A 17231-nucleotide genomic window follows, 5' to 3' on the forward strand; every position below is an offset into this window, starting at 1 on the left:
AAACTTTCTCAAGTCACACAAAAATTGCCCCTCGATGTCGACTGTTGTCAACCAGGGGATGCAACTTTTTAAAATATTTTCCAGCCAGGTTGAGATGCCGGAGATTATCAACCATGCTTTTACTGAGCTGTTCGTGCTGCACAAAGTGTGATCAGTGAGACCAAGGAGTTGAAAATGCTGACATAGCACGATGCATGTTCACTATCAGGGGGTGTGGCAGGGGCAGTTTCCTGTCAGGAAAGAGGGTGCACAATGAATGGTATTTATGCATTTATATATAATTTTCAGTAAAAAAAAAAAAAAATCATCTATGATAAAAAAAAAAGAACAAATGCACTTTGAGAATTCGAAGTTAATTGTACTTTTTCTCTAATAGAATAAAACGTCTATGGCGAGATGCAAGGATGGCTGTAACAAATGTGCACTATGAGACTCTTCACAGCCTTGAAGATGAAGGTCTTCTAGATCCCTCCAATAGCATCCACCTCTTCTGTGTCCAGCATGTTTCCTTTCCGCTTCTGCAAAGGGACCTTGATGTCTCCAGGGTGGATTGGGATAATCACTCCCTAAGAACAGAACAACAACTGTGGACAGTGGGACTCCTCCAGAATCCCACAGATACACTGAACTTGGCACTGGTACTAAGTAAGTACAATTTCCAGGAGCACCTTGTACTCTGTGTTGTAGTTCTGAGTAGCATTGCTCCAGGTATATCTCGAAAAAAGAGAATATCATGAAAAAGTTTGATTTTTTGGTCACTCATTTCTATATTGTAAATCTATCTACGGCACACAGAGTGAAATTCTTGAAGCATCTATTTTTTTTTTAAAGTTGATTATTATGGCTCACAGATAATGAAACCCCCAAATTCAGTGTCTCAAAGCACTGAAAAAAGTAAAACTTTGCTGTTGTTCATTTAATGTATAAATTCACATTATATGGACTCAAAAAATCGTTTTCAGATTTAAACTATATTTTCAGGTTTGTACTTCTGACTGAATCAATATTTTTTATTTCGTTTCAATATGAGTTTGCAATTTGACATCAAAATGAAATGACTCATTCAATCAACCTGAACGGATCAGGTGTTGATCGTTTCGCGCATGCGTGTTCCGGAAAACGAAACCTGAGGATCTGACGGGAACGGCCGAGTCCATCTTCAGCCTCTGCAACTCCTGGGTGGAGGGAAACTTTGTTTCAGGTAATAAAAGACAAAAATGCGTTTTTAGACTGTGACATCAACCATGGTTTTATCACCCCGTTCATCTATTAAACCGCCCTTTGGGTCGTCTGCCATGGTATCACCAGGCTGTCTTGTTGAACTCAGCTTGCTAGCTTATAGCCCACGACAAATAAGCTATAATTTTTCGACAGTGCACGTTCAATCCCTGTTTAAATTACTGGTTAACTTAGTATGCATTTTTGAGTCGTTTCAAATGTTTGACGGCGTAACGTGTTAGTACTGTGAACGGGAGCCATGAGGGGTGTAGCGGTTTATAGAGTGACCGTGTTAACGAGTAACCTGTAGCCGAACGCGGGTTTTTCGCCGGCACACTGCTTGGTATGGACCTCGCCTCTATATTTAGTTATCTTTATTAATGAGAAAAATGAGAAAAAAAAATGAGAAAATGTACTTATTCCCATTTCTTTTTAAATGTAACATTAAAGGAGGAGGCAGCCACCAGATAATTTTCAACGCTGTTGTGACTGCAGCGCATTTGGCCGGAAGTCACTATTTATTACGGGCACTCTTTGATCCGAAACACCGGTGTATGCTCTACAGCAGGGATGTCCAACTCGTGCCATGGAGGGCCAAGAGGCTGCAGGTTTTCTTTCCAACCAAGAACTCCACCAGCTGATTCCACTGATTAGCCCCTGCTCTCTGCTTGAAGGTGAGGTACTCAATGGAATCAGCTGGTGGAGTTCTTGGTTGGAAAGAAAACCTGCAGCCTCTTGGCCCTCCATGGCACAAGTTGGACATTCCTGCTCTACAGCGTGAGCTCGTCAACCGTGAAGTACAAGTTTGGACGAGTTGAACAACACGTGGAGTGCCAGTAGGTGCGTGCAAATAAAACTACAGAGACTAACCCGCTTCTGGGTCATGTGTGTGTATGTTTATGGAGAGAGATTATGTGCACGCTTGTAAGTGTCAGGATGGAGGCATTGTCCCTTTTCGATGACAATGCCAAAACTATCAGAGCTTTCTATCTTTATTAACTTGCCCATATTTTCGGGGTACTAGCTGTCTTCTAAAAAAAAGAAAAGAAAAAAACAACAACTAAATAATCAATGATATTTTATGTAAGTGTGAAATAGCTCTTTTCCAAAGGTGTCTGTATGGCTTCAGCTAAAGTTAACTTACGTTTTTTTTTTTTTTTTTTATTTATCTTGCAGTGCAACATCTGAAAAGCTTCCAGACTTGTCCATTGTGGTAAGTTAGTTGTTAATACCTTATAAAAATGTAATTTATCATTCACTGCCCAAATAATCGTTTGTCCAAAACTTACTATGGATAGTTTTACAGGGTCTTGCTAATTCTCACTAGGTTTGTATTTTACACAATGACTGCAGGATGTGCGCTTGAAATATACTATATTTTTGCATTTTATGTATTTACAATATATCCATTCTCAACATAAAGCCTAAACATATGTATAACCAGTTTACATTACATGTTAATGGTTCCCAATTTGTATCTAGCACCTAGATACAAGTGTGTTGGCTTATTAATAACAAGAGAATATTGTTTCCTTTTTCAAGGAAATTAGCTGCTCTGAGGCCTGTCCTCATAACTTCTGGTAAGTTCCTTCACAATATCATGAGAACATTTTTAATTAATTGGACACTTAATTTGACCCAATAATAGCACTGGCTCAAATGAAATCTGACAAATTGATTTGGCAGTTTCCAGGTCTATTCTATAAACTTAAGGTATTGAAGTCTTGTTTTATGTGTGATGACTGTGTGTTTGCTTAAAACTTTTGAATGTGCCGCTGTCTTTTCCAGGACCCTCTTGAAATAGAGATTTTTAATCTCAATTCGTGGTAGATAAAAAAATGTAAATATAAAACTTATGGCGTTGTTACCCCAACAAATTAAAAATATCTCTTGTTTTTTTCTCTTGTATTTCATGTTGCATCAGTTATCCATGCATGTGGAAATGTAAAGACTGTGACGACTCATTGTCAAGAAGATCTGAACTTCTGAAACACTATAAACTTTACCATCTGCATTATTGGCGGGGCCATCCTTACCCCTGTGTTTATTGGAAAGCTCTACTAACGCACCTAAGTAAATATCATCCTTCTCAACAATCATCACAGAAAGAAAGCTCATCAAAAAAGACAACATTCAATTAAAAATGTCCAATATGGCTATTAAGGTAATTTTAAAACAAATTCAATTTCAGGATAGGGTCAATCTTATTCCCTTGAACATGGAAAGTTAATTAAAAACTGGTCAATGTCCACATTATTTTCACACAGACATTTGTGCCTGCACAGGGCCCTTCATCTCCCACTCCGCTGTGATATAGTGAGCAGCTGTGTTGGCAACTTGGGGACTTTTTTTTTTTCTTTTCAAAAAAAGCAACTAGTGATTTTTATGTGAAATAATTCAACTTATTACTTTTTTCTTTTCAGGTTTGAATGTCACCCCATCTTAAAAATACAGCCAGGACCATAATATACATGCTGGTGTCTACTTTATGTACAAATTTGTTGCTTTGCATCAATTTCATAGAATAGAATAGAATAGAATAGAAAATACTTTATTTATCCCCAAGGGGAAATTCAGGAGTCACCGCAGCATTTAAGAAAACAAAAGTAAGAGAGAGTATAGAAAGTGCAAAAAGGTCCATAAGAAATTAGATGACGACATCCCGTCCACCACTCGTCCACCACGCCCAGCCAGTCTCCACCTCCACAGGGTCCAGGACTGAGCCTCCCCAGCAGTCTGTTCAGTCTCTGTCTCCTGGATCCTGTCTGCTCACAGCAGGCGAAGCTCCTCCGATGTGTCGCGGCGTCCGATGTCAGCTCCGTCAGCCACGTCCGTGAACAGCACGATGCCGTTGGGTTAGCACGGCTAGCTCGTCCATCCCCCGGGGCTAGATCCCACGTTCCCAACAACGATGGATGGAAGGACAGGTCCACGTCGTCACCTCCCAGCCCACATCCGAGAACCAGCACGTCATCCTCACCGCCTCCTCCTCAGCTCGAGGGAAATCATCAAGCCCTACACTAGTTAGCATTGACATGCTACGGGCTGCTAACAGCTAATTTCGCATGTAAACAATGCAGCCATGGTTACATGTAGGATCTCTAGACAAACACAGGAGAAAACTAGTAAAAAATATCCCCGAAGCCACAAAAAGTTTGGTGTCCGTGACCAACAATGAACCATACAAAGTGATGATCCACTCCAAATACAAAGATGGCGAAAAAGAGACGAAAAAATTACAAGAAACGGACAAAGACGAGAAAGCTGCTGCAACAGGCAGCTACTTGGGTAGCGCCTAGCAACCGTTTTTTGATTGAATTGATTGATTGAACATTGGTGATGTCCTTATTTTCAGGTGGTCAGCTGTGATTGTAGCTGTGAAAAATATATGTTTTCAAGCTTCATCTTGGATGCACTTCTGTTTTTGTTTTATAGATCAATGCTGAGTTTATGAGAATAAAAACAGTTCCCTTGGGGACTAAGTTACTGGCACAGTTGGACCAGCACTCCAAACTATTGGAGGTTATCAGGCGGAAGGGGGGAGCTGTAAGACAGAAGATGTCTGGTGTCTTACAGCTTTTGGATGAGGTATCTATGAAGGGGTTTCTTGTCTGAGGAATGCTAAATATTTATTTTTTGTTTGTGATTGTACTGAATACCATTTTTTGAATCAGACTTTGGACATCAACACAAGAAGAGAGCCTATCTTCACATCTCTGATGATGTACCTGGGGGAACCTGTTGAGCATTTGATCAAAGAATATCAGGTAAGGGCATCTCACTCACATATAGGGAAGAGGTTTTAACCTTGAGTGCAAAAAGTTTTTTTATACAGTATGTTTAGGTTTCATTAAAAATGGCTCTTGTGCATATATACACATGAATATATACAAGGTCTTTGATCTCTCAAGCCTCAGTGTTACAGTCATACTCAGTTTATGAGACTTGCTCATTATGCAAAAATGAAAGATTTGGACCGTAGCATGAATGGGCTATGACTGTAGAGGTGATATTTGTGATTTGAATAAATCATATTTTATTGTCATGGCTTGAACTCTAAGAACAAAAAGAACTCATAAGCAGATGTATCAAAAAACACCAGGCATAAGGAAAGATCTCAACAAAACACATTGTTAGCAAACTATGTTTATAGAGGGAGCACTGCACAGTGAAACAAAGGAACAAAATCTAGGACAGGGTTTGTACAGGTCCTTGAAATCCTTGAAAATGCTTATTTTTTCATGTTGTGTTTTCAAGGTTTGAAAGTACTTGATTTTCTATTCAAGTGCTTGAGAATGCTTGAATTTATAATCGTATATAACTCACTACTCAGCTTCCTAACTCAACAGATCGATCAAATAGAGAGAAATAAAATAAATTGTGGGGGAAAAAAAATGTTCCATCTGATGGGCTTGCGGGTTTAACATAACTGGTCTGTTTATATGTGCGTTGTGACGTCTCCCCCATGAGGATTGTTCCTTAAACAGCAAGCCGGGAGGCATGACCGTTGGCTGGAGAAAGAAAAATACAAATTTTGGATTAAATGTAGCGCAAATCCCCGTGCAGCATACTGCAGTGTATGTAAAAAGGAGATTGCAGTGGAAGCTATGGGCAAGTCGGCACTCGCCAGCCACGAGAGGTACCCTGGAAGCCCTACATGTTAAATAGCCAATTAGCCTGCTACCTGTTGAAGCTAACCACCTTTTTATGCTTCATGCTAGGCATGAGTGATGAAGGCAGTGTCCCATTTAACATAAAGGTAGTGTTGCCCGGGGGTGTTTGTCGGGGCAGGTTATAAAATAACTGCGGTCAGGCGGTGACAGGTTTTGTCTACAAATACCGGGTCGTGCCTGGTCTGAGCATACGGCCGCGGCGGAGTGGGAGGCTCGCCCTGTACATACGAAGGAACGAAACGGCGTTTCTCATTGAGACCCGGCACAGATGAACAACGGTCATGTGATAACCTGCCGGTTAGATGGCTTGTTTGTGCTAAAGCCGCGCTACCGGCTTGGTTTATTATAAGCGTCTGAGATGTGGCTATCTTACTCATTGTTTGAGAATAAGAAAAACCATAGAACTGGATACAAAAAAAGTAGGGCTGGGTTAAAAAAAAATCGATTCTCAAAAATAAAAACGATCCTCATCTTCAAAATTTGACATCGATCGATCTTTTAATCAAAAGAAAATATTCCCTTTCTTGGCCGGATTTCAGTTTTGGACTGCAGGTGCTCCACACAGAATATTCCGTTCCTGCAAGTCAGTGTGGGATATATAGTCATACCCTATCTGTGTATAACTGACAGCGAGTTTTTGTAGGGTTATATGAAGTAGATATCTGCCCAAGATGCATCTGGATCAGCGCGTCTCCTCACGCTCTCCTTCATTAGGAGATCACAACTTTGGCATGCAGCAGTCTTAGCGTAACAGATTTTACTTAGCATTAGTTATGTTTGATCAGAACTGCAGAGAGACAGCGTCAAACCACCTGTTTCAGTGTTTTTGTCCTGCTGCAACATGACGTCTGTGTCAGATTATGAGAAAACGCTGTCAATCATCCTCCTCATCAGCTGACGCTTGCGCGAGCTACTGCTAATGTGCTCGCGCTAAATGATAAGCTCCATGTGTTGAACGCTGGTGTTTTTAACGGGTGGTTGTTTGTTACAAGGTGTTCAGATTAATTCTGAAGGTCTGGACAGGAGATATGACTTCACTGTTTGTCTTCAGACTGATCCACTGAGAGCTGTCAGCTGCTTCATTAACATACACGGTGTTGGGAAGGGTGCGTTTAATTTGTTCTCCCAGTCTGCCCTGTTTGTGGACCATCTACTGTGGAGGGATGTTGTTTTCACAAAGGAGGGAGCTGCATTAAAAAAATTGTTGTAATATAATAAATATAATATAAATCCTCATAATACTCCTAATACTCTTAGTTTAAAAGATAATGATACCAGTTTCGTCAGCAAGTGATGAGAATCAGTTCTTTGAGAAGTAGTAAAAAGACAAGAATCAGGAAAAAAATGTTTTTTTTTGTAAATACGAGTCTTCTCTGTGAAGTTGTGAACAAATGTGCTGTTCAACACAATGAAATTGCTGTTTTGTGTGCGCATCAATTTCTTAACATTATGAAATTAACAACCGCTCACAGTACTTGAAAAGTTTGAAAATTGACCTTGAAGCTCCTTGAAAAGTACTTGAATTTGACCATGAAAAATCTGTATGAACCCTGCTAGGAACAAAATCTGGCAACAAGACAAGGGAAGACATAAGGGTTAAGGCAATGAGGTGATTGGGAGTGAGGAGACGGCTGGGGAAGCACAATCAGGGATCAGGTGTGGCAGTGCCAGGCAGGAAACAAAATCTACAGAAATAAGAAAAGACTTGTGAACTTTCAAAATAAAACTTAACACTTTAACAAGACATGAAACAAGAACAAAAGGGGGAACTTGACTGAAGAAAAAGCAGGATGATGACTGATGAATTAAAATACCTGGAGATGAAAGGCAAAAAGTTGCACACATTTTTACCTCCGCCAAGGAGGTTATGTTTTTGGGAGAGTCTGTCCGTCTGTCTGTGAGTCTGTGAACAAAATAACTCAAGAAGTTATGGATGGATCTTGATGAAGTTTTCAGGAAATGTTCAGCATGGAAAAAAGGAAGAACTGATTCGATTTTGGTGTTGATCCGGATCAGCGTCTGGCCACTATGACGAAAATGTGATTTTTGTGAATAACTACTGATATAAAATAGATATCATTATGAATCCGTTTGCTAATGGAGTGTTTTTATGGTCAAGGAATCTAAATATGTACATCAAATAAAGGTAGGAGTAATATTTATAGTAAAAATCATAATATGGTCGAGGACTGTGGTGCTGGCAGAGGTATGTGCTCTCTGAGTGCTTTTCTAGTTAGTGCTGCAACTTTTCTGAAGGTGAATCTTGCATCTCGTACCACAATGTGCTCTATGGTGCACAAGAGAAAATTGTGCTTGGGTCATTTGACTGATCACTGTAAATACAGTGCATACCACTACAGTGGATACCACATTCATTTTAAGTTAAATCTTGGTATAAAAGTGACCACTGTAGCCATATATAAAATGGGAACACATTAGAATCTTTGAATGTTTTTTTTTTTTTTTGGCAGGATATTCCAGAAAATTAGGCTGAAAAGCTGAAGCAGACTACCATGGCCATCTTGATCACAGGATGGGAGAGTCCACTCCACCCAGCCAAAGACATCAAGATAATCATTGAAGGAACAGAGGTTGTCAATAATTTGCCCTCAGTTGCAGCAGCTTTTACCATGATCTTCAGGCTCATGTACACACTTAATCTGAAGTATCCAAAGAAATTGGAATCCACCTTTGAGTTTTTGCAAAAAGTCTTGATGGATCTTGATTGCAAAAAGATGAGCCCGAGAGTTGACAAAAACTGTGCAGCCAGCTGTACAGCTCAGACTAGGCTAAGTTTAGTTGCACTGACTCACTACATTGTTTTGTTTCTACTGGTGGTTTAATTTTGTGTAGATCTATTTCCAGTTGAAAATTCAAGCAGTTCAAAGTACGAGGGGTTGATGCTGGAGGTTCCAGTCACATTACAAGACAAGACAAGACAAGACAAGACATACTTTATTAATCCCCGGAGGGAAATTCAAGTTGTTTTGGCACTCTTCCAAGCAAAGAATTGTACACTCTGATGGCTGCAGGGAGGAATGATCTTCGGTACCTCTCGGTCCTGCAGCGCACAGAGGTAAGACGTCCAGAACTGCTGCTGATCCTCTGGACTATGATGTTGTGAAGTGGGTGATCAGAGTGACGGATGATGGCCTCCACTTTCTTCTGTGTATACCTTTCCACCACAGCCTCCAGTGAGTCCAAACTGGATCCAACCACGGAGCTAGCTCTCTTCACCAGTTTTTCCAGTCGCCTCTTGTCCTTCTGCTTTAAACTATTTCCCCAGCATACTGCACCATAAAACAAAGCACTGGCTACCACGGACTGATAAAACATCTGCAGCAGCTTTCCACAGACATCAATTGATCTGAGCTTCCTTAAGAAAAAGAGACGGCTCTGCCCCTTCTTTTTTTTTTTTTTTTTTTTTTTTTTTTTTTTTTTTTTTTTTTTCTTCCCCTTGTCCTGTTCAGCGTCACGACAACAGAATTATGGTCTGGCTGCCGTATTGTGCAGAACACATTTGCTTTTCCAAAGGGAGCCGTTAATGTATAGAGCTGCCCTTGAGTGTTAAAATAATACTCTTTATTAGTGTTTGTTTTTTTTTTTTTTTTTAAATTATATATTTATATTTTATACATAAATACACATACATATATATACATACACACACACATACGTATGTATGCACATACATATACATACGCATACATGTATCCATACAGTTTCCCTCCCGTATATTGCCAAGTTTGAAGATTACTGCTTAACCAGAACAAGGTGATATCAGGAAAGAAACAGTGAAAAAGGAAAAGATTGTAGAGAAGAGACTAGACAGGGGGGGAGAGAGAGACAACAAAACAACAGTAGAGAACAACCACAACAACTGAACAGATGACTACAGACAGGAGAAACAAATAACCAGCTACTGAGCCTGAAAGGAGACAGTATCCTGGGGTCTTTGAAGTCATAATCACAAGAAGAACCTGGAGAGATGAACTGGAGAAATCATGAGTAGCAGTGAGCACAACAATGACAATTGCAAAGAGGTACATATACGTATATAGATCTATACACAGACTCATATACTCACCTACACATATAGGGCTACAGGTGGCAGTATAGAAAATTGGGTTTGATTTGGGTCAGGTGATCATGCCAAGGAGTGATCATGCAGATGTGGCCCCGCTGCTCCCAGAGGCCAGACATGCACTGAGATAGCCCTCATCCCCGGGCGTCCCGCAGCCACAACAGAGCACAGGTCCCAGACAGACCACCATGGAGACAGCAGCACGCCAATCCAGGAGGAGGCAAGGGGGGAGCGTCCCGGGAAGGCTAGAGGCAGGCCCCCGACACTGCAGAGGGAGGACCCCAGGGGCCAGGGACTGAGGTCTGCAGGCCCCGCTAGACGCAGGGCCCCCGATCGAGTGCAGGGGGTAAGACCAGGGGTCACCTGTGCCCAAGGGCCACTCACCCCCGAGGATGGGGGGTTCGGCCAGGCACCCGGGAGGACGGACCCAGCCCAGGCCACCACCTATCACGAGTCGGTGCCGGCCCCCAGCGCACCCGGTCAGACACCAGAGACCACAGAAGTCCTCTCCCCAGAAACCCAGTATCCCCCGTACACAGCCTACTGTCCCAACCCACCCCTATCCCCCTCTCATCTTTATCACAGCTCACCAGCCCTCCACCGTGGACCCTGACACCCGCACATAAACATTCTGTCCATCCATACCCATACGTTCACACAACAGCACAACAACACCACAGCACCACAAGACGACCACACAACAATATCACAACACGGCATATATATATATATACATATATATACACATATATATATATATACATATATACATATATATATATATATATATATATACACATACATACACATATACACATATACATATACATACATACATACACACATATATACACACACATACACATACATACATACACACATACATATACACACACACATACACATACATATATATATTCATACATATATAAATAATTTTAAAAAGAGGATTAAATAAATAAATAAATAAGTAAATAAGTAAATAAGTAGATATAAAGCCATGGGCATCCTCCGGGGCGCCGCGGGACCCCTGCTGTGCCACTCGCCCAGAACCCAAGGCAGCGGATCCCCTTTTTACCCCATGCCCCAGGGGGCATGGTAGAAACAGGGGTGTGAGAAGAGCCCCCTGCCCTACCTCCCCCGCTCTGTAGTGTGTGGATGTTTGTGATCCTAATGCAGTTAAAAAGAAAAGTTAAAATTGGGGAGTGGACGGCCTCGTAGCTCATGGGGCAGTGCCCTTCAGGTGGTTAGCTCAAAGTGCCCTGCCTACCATATACCACTTGGCCCACCCCAAGGGTCTCTGTGTGTGTTGTGTAGAGTAGTTGGTATCATGTAGGGATGTCTAAGTGTAAGTAAAATTGAGGCGCAAGTCTTATCAGGGTGTAGCAGAAGTGGTCCCTAAGGACCTCTACCACCGCACCTGACGAACGTGCACCTCAAGGTCCTAAGTGTGTGGATGCTCTAGATGAGCGGGGGAGTGAGGGCTGTGGGGCAAAGTAAGACCAGAGAGGAGAAAGCTCCCCTCTGGAGGGTGAGCCGCCCTATTGGCAGCAATAGGCACCCCTGTTCCCCGGGGCCCACCGGGGCAGGGGGGGCCCAGGATCCGCCAGACTCAGAGCACCGGGCCGTGGCAGCCAGAGGGTCAAGGACACCCCGGACCACCCTGGCCCATTGTATATTAGAGAGATATATACTATTATATAGTAATATATAAATAATAATAGAAATAATAATAATAAAAATAATTATGGTAATAATAATAACAATAATAATAACAATAATAATAATATTATTATTCCATTGTTTAGAAGAATTCACACACGTACATAAACACAGACCTGCACACACACACATCTGAACGTACCCCCATCTGCCCACAAGCACACACAACACACACACACACACACACACACACACACACACACACACACACAGTACACACACACACACACACACACACATACACACACACACACACAGTGGGGGCTGGTTAACCCTCTGGCCTGTTAACCCCCTCACCCCTCCCACTTAGGCCTCCATGGTCTCTAGAGCAGGGACCGGACGCCAGAGGCAAGCCCCGACCCGTCCCCATGGAGGCGAGCCCGGGCAGGCCCATGCCCCCCTGGCCCGGGCCGCCCCCCTCCCCAGGACAGAGAGCAGCCCTCAGGCACCAGGGCCCACAGCCCACCTCCCAGCACACGTCAGGGGTAACCCAGCTGTCCAGCCTGGTGCCGGCAGCCCGCGTCCAAGGCCCACTGTCAGCCCCCACTCACCGCTGCCAGGACAGCCCCAACCCTCCCAACCCCCCCGGCCACCCCCACCCACCACCCCCCCCCAGCCAGACCCACCGCTGCCCCCACGACAGACAGCCCAGCCCGGCACCCCATGGGGCCACCAGAAGCCCGGGGAATCCCAGCCCTCCCAGCACCTGTCCAACCACCAGTAGACGCGGAATCCCTGCCTATCACCTGCCTAAGTGATGGAGCTAATCACAGGGGACCAGAGAGTGTAAACATCTTCCGATTTGTGCTTAGAGGAGGAGGCAGACATTATTTCATTGCTGATGTAGTCTAATAGAAGGTTCTTAAACTGATTGGTGGACAGATTTTTTTTGCTTTTCCAATTCAAGAGGATTGTTTTCTTTGCGATGCATAGGGCAGTGAGGACCAAATATGCAGAGTTATAGTTCAGAAAGGTGTCATCCAGGTCCCCAAGAAGGCATAGTCTGGGGCATACAGGGATATTACACTTAAACCATGTGGAAAGGTCTTCACACACCCGGAGCCAAAAGTTCTGAACAGGTGTACAGGACCATACAGCATGTAAATAATCATCAGGTGCGTTACTGGTGCAGTGTGAGCAAATGTTTGATTTTGTTAGACCCATCTTGAACATCCTGTGTCCTGTGTAATGGATTCTGTGGATAATTTTGTATTGTATAAGTTGTAAACTTGAGTTTTTAGTCATTTTAAATGTGTTTGAACATATTTGCGACCAGTTGTCATTACTGAGACTAGCAGATAAATCTGTTTCCCACCTTATTGTTGGGAGTGAGATGGAATCCTCTATCTTGACTAGTTGTCTGTATATCTTTGATAACAGTTTTGGGGCACTAAGATTAATAAATTCAGCAACCCCAACAGGAAGTTGTAAATCCAGCTGGTCAGAATTATATTTCTTGCTAATTATGGATTTCATTTGTTGGTACTCTAGGAATTTGGCGCTACTGATTTCATATTGTTTAGTGAGTATGTCAAATGATATGAAGTTTCTGTTTTGAATGATATGTTCAAAATGTTTAATACCTTTAATATTCCACTGGGTAAAGTTGATCATTTTCTTATTTTGTAGGATGTCAGGGTTGTTCCAGATGGGTGTAAACTTACACGGAATGATTGAAGACTTGGTTAATTTAAGGAACTCCCACCAGGCTGTAAGAGTGGAATTAATGTTGATTTTTTTGTAACATTTATGATGTCTAACGGTTGAGCTGATAAATGGCAGATTAGAAATTATTAGGTCATCACATAGTGCTTGCTCTACATCAAGCCATGGTTCATCTAGTTGGCTGGGATTCAGCCATTTTGAGATATATTGCAATCTGTTTGCTAGGAAATAGAGTTGAAAATCGGGCAAATCCAAGCCACCGTTGTTTTTAGTCTTTTGTAGAGTTCTTAAGCTGATACGTGGAGGTTTGGCTTTCCAGAGGAACTTATTGATGACTGAGTCTAACGATTTAAACCAGGCGGAAAGGGGTTTGGTGGGGATCATTGAGAACAGATAGTTGACTCTAGGTAGAACCATCATTTTTATGGTGGCAACTCTCCCCATGAGTGATATGGGTAAGGATGTCCACCGTATGAGGTCATCCTCTATTGTTTTAAGAAGCTGGACATGATTTAGTTTTATTAGTTCAGAAAGACAGGGGGAAATGTTTATTCCTAAGTATTTAATATTCCCCAAATTTAGATCAATATCCTGATTATTCTGGAAAGTACAGTTGATGGGGAGAACAGTAGTTTTTGACCAATTTATGGAGTAATCAGAAATTGATGAAAATTTCTTAATGAGTGTGATTGTATGAGCAAGAGACGTTTGTGAGTTCTGGAGGAAAAGTAATACATCATCAGCATAAAGACTTGTCTTGTGTTCTATTCTTTTACCGTGAATACCTTTAATGTCTTTGTTTTGTCTGATACTAGCTGCTAAAGGTTCAATAAAGATAGCAAAAAGTGAGGGAGAGAGTGGGCAGCCCTGTCTAGTACCCCTTTGCAGATTGAAGCTTGGGGAAGTTTGATCGTTTGTCCTGACGCATGCATTTGGGTCATTATATAAAATCTTCAACCAATCAGTAAAGGATGGGCCGAATCCAAATTTGTTCAATGTTGCAAATAAGAACTTCCAGTTGACTCTGTCAAATGCTTTTTCTGCATCTAAAGAGATGAATATGGATTCTAGATTGTGTGTGGTGGCATAATCAATCAGATTTATTAGTCTGCGCGTATTAGTGGAAGAATGTCTACCCTTTATGAAGCCTGTTTGGTCAGGATGTATGATGAGAGGAGTAACTGATTCTAATCTTCTGGCGAGGGCTTTGCAGATTATTTTGAGGTCGGTGTTTATTAACGATATTGGCCGGTAACTGGACGGGAGTGTGGGGTCTTTCCCTGGTTTTAGAAGTAGGGTAATGTTTGCGGAATTCATGTTTTTAGGTATTTTACCTTTTCCCTTGATCTCTAAGACCATTTTGTAAAATGTAGGTCCCAGCATGGTCCAGAATGCCTTATAAAATTCTGCAGGAAAACCATCTGGACCTGGGGCTTTATTACTGGGCATGTCTTGTAGTGCTTTATAGAGTTCTTCTGTTGTGAGGGGAGAGTCCAGAGCCATTCCCTGTTGCGGTTGCAGTTTTGGGAGGTTAATATTGCTCAGAAATTCTTTGATACTGCTGTCGGGCGGGTCAATTTGTGATGAATAAAGTGTCTCATAAAAGTCCCTAAAGATGTGATTGATTCTGTCAGGGTCATGGGTGATATTTCCAGCTGAATCTTTAACAGAGTTGATCATTGCTTTTTCTTTTTTTGTCTTCAATTGATTAGCTAGGTATCTACCAGATTTGTTACTATGTTCAAAGTTCTCCAAGCGTAGTCTTTGGAGCATAAACTGAGTTTTCTTTTCAATTATTTCATTCAACTCAAGTTTAGCCTTCCTAATACTGTTCAGTGTTTGCTCGTTGGGGGATGCTCTGTAAACTTCTTCTAGTGATTTGATTCTCAGCTCCAATTCAGTTGTCCGCTGCTTCTCTTCCTTTATCTTGTGTGACGAGAATGAGATTATTTTTCCTCGCATTACTGCCTTTCCTGCTTCCCAGAGGACACAGGCTGAGGTCTCTGGTAGGTCATTATTTTCTAAATATAAAGACCATTCCTTTTCAAAGTAGCTGACAAAATTAGGGTCTTTAAGTAATGATGAATTAAATCTCCAGCTTCTTGTTGGTGGTTTTATTTTCTTATCATTTAGAGTCAGTGAGACTGGTGCGTGATCACTGATGGTGATGGGATGAACACTAGTTTCTAATATATCGCTCATTTTTGAGTTGTTAACTAAAAAGAAATCTATTCTGGAGTATGAGTGGTGCACTGATGAAAAATATGTGTATTCTTTAAGAGTGGGGTGGAGTGAACGCCAGGCATCGCAAAGCCCAAAATCCTCCATGTATTGTTTAACAACCTTAGTGGACTGCCAGAGCCGATGGTTCCCTGTTGCACTCAGCCTGTCCATTCCTGAGTCCAAGGCCATGTTGAAGTCTCCTCCTATGATGAGCGTGTTATCTAAGTGGTCATAGAGTGAAGTGAACAGGGAGTGAAAAAAAGAGGGGTCGTCAACATTTGGCCCATATATGTTAGCAATGCATAGCTTCATACTTTGGATAGTTAATGTGATAATTAAAAATCTGCCTTCTGGGTCAGTAATTGTGTTTTCCACATTGAAGTTTACCCTTCTGTTTATTAGTATGGCTACACCTCTTTGTCTGGAATTGAGACAGGCTGAATACACATGAGGAAACTGTGCAGTGGAGAGTGAACCCACTGTTGTCTCTGATAAATGAGTCTCTTGTAGCAAAACAATGTCTGCCTGTAGATCTTTCAATTTATTAAATATTTTTAGCCTCTTTTCCCTGGAACCAGCTCCACGTATATTCCATGAAATAAACCTGAGTGGTGTCATGTCTCGGCTAGCAGAGTAAGACAACTAGGAAAACTATGTGTATGTGTGCAAGCAGTTATATATGTATGTGTGTGCCTGTATGCATGCATCTTTGTGATCATGCATTTTACACTCATGTACGTATGTGTACCAGTGAAATCCCCTGTGTGATGATTCTGTATCTGTTTATGTGCATTAAATCCACATGCTGTGAGTGTGTTTTTGTGCATGGTGAGTGTTGATATGTGGCCACATGCTGTTTGAAGTGCAGAGGTGCTATAAGTGACATGTTTTTGGTTGTACTTGTCTAAGACCCGGCTGTTATTGCAGCATAAAATAATAAAATTCGTAATATTCATGTTGCAGTTAGTTGTGGAGGGGAGAAAAGGAGAGAGAAAAAAGGGAAAAACAAGGAGAATAGGGGAAGGAAAAAAACATAGACAACGCAAACAATCGAATAGAAAAAACATCAAAAGAAACAACAAAAAAATAATCGTGATAATAATAAAAATAAACCCACACCTGGAGACTAGCAGTGAGCATTCTATTATCTGTTACTGGTTACTTAGTATGTTAATTATGTTTATTTTGTTAATGAGTGGTGAGTAGTGTTATTTACCTGACGTTAATACAGCCAAGGAGTGATACCTGGATCGCGATAAAGTTGGTTGTTCACAAACAGCTTGTCAACAGAAATTACAGCTCGGGCGCCTCCTTCCATGAACCTCCGCCTGATTGGGAACAGGACCTTGCGTCTCTCCAGGATCTCTTTAGGGAACTGGTCGTTGACGCTGAAGTCCGTCCCTCTCAGCTCCCTGCCCCGGCTCTTAACCTGTTCTTTCTGTTTGAAATTGACAAACTTAGCAACAATAGGTCTAGGTCTTTTTGAATCAGTCCTCTTACCTCCCAGACGGTGGACTCTGTGAAACGAGATTTTACTTGCGGTTTCCTCGGGAAGCTTCAGCTGTTTCCTGATAAAGGCTGTGATCGTAGCTTCTGGATCCTCCTCAGCCTGCTCGGGGATGCCTGCGAAAACCAGGTTATCTCGC

The 17231-nt window shown here is 41.9% G+C and overlaps 1 long non-coding RNA gene across 3 annotated transcripts; it reads left to right on the plus strand.

Moving 5' to 3' along the window:
* The first annotated feature begins 1115 nt into the window (after positions 1-1115).
* LOC141786715 (uncharacterized) lies at positions 1116-9257 on the plus strand. 3 transcript variants are annotated; one of them, XR_012597932.1, is made up of 5 exons: positions 1116-1201; positions 2395-2431; positions 4654-4806; positions 4893-4985; positions 8363-9257. It is a non-coding gene; the product is annotated as an uncharacterized LOC141786715 (long non-coding RNA). The 3 variants fall into 3 exon arrangements; XR_012597931.1 differs by lacking the exon at positions 1116-1201 and adding an exon at positions 1936-2058; XR_012597933.1 differs by lacking the exon at positions 2395-2431.
* The last annotated feature ends 7974 nt before the right edge of the window (positions 9258-17231 follow it).

The sequence above is a fragment of the Halichoeres trimaculatus genome, unplaced genomic scaffold (genome assembly GCF_033239565.1).
Source record: "Halichoeres trimaculatus isolate MK-OKI-2021-1 unplaced genomic scaffold, fHalTri1.1 fHalTri1_scaffold_73, whole genome shotgun sequence".
Taxonomy (NCBI): domain Eukaryota; kingdom Metazoa; phylum Chordata; class Actinopteri; order Labriformes; family Labridae; genus Halichoeres; species Halichoeres trimaculatus.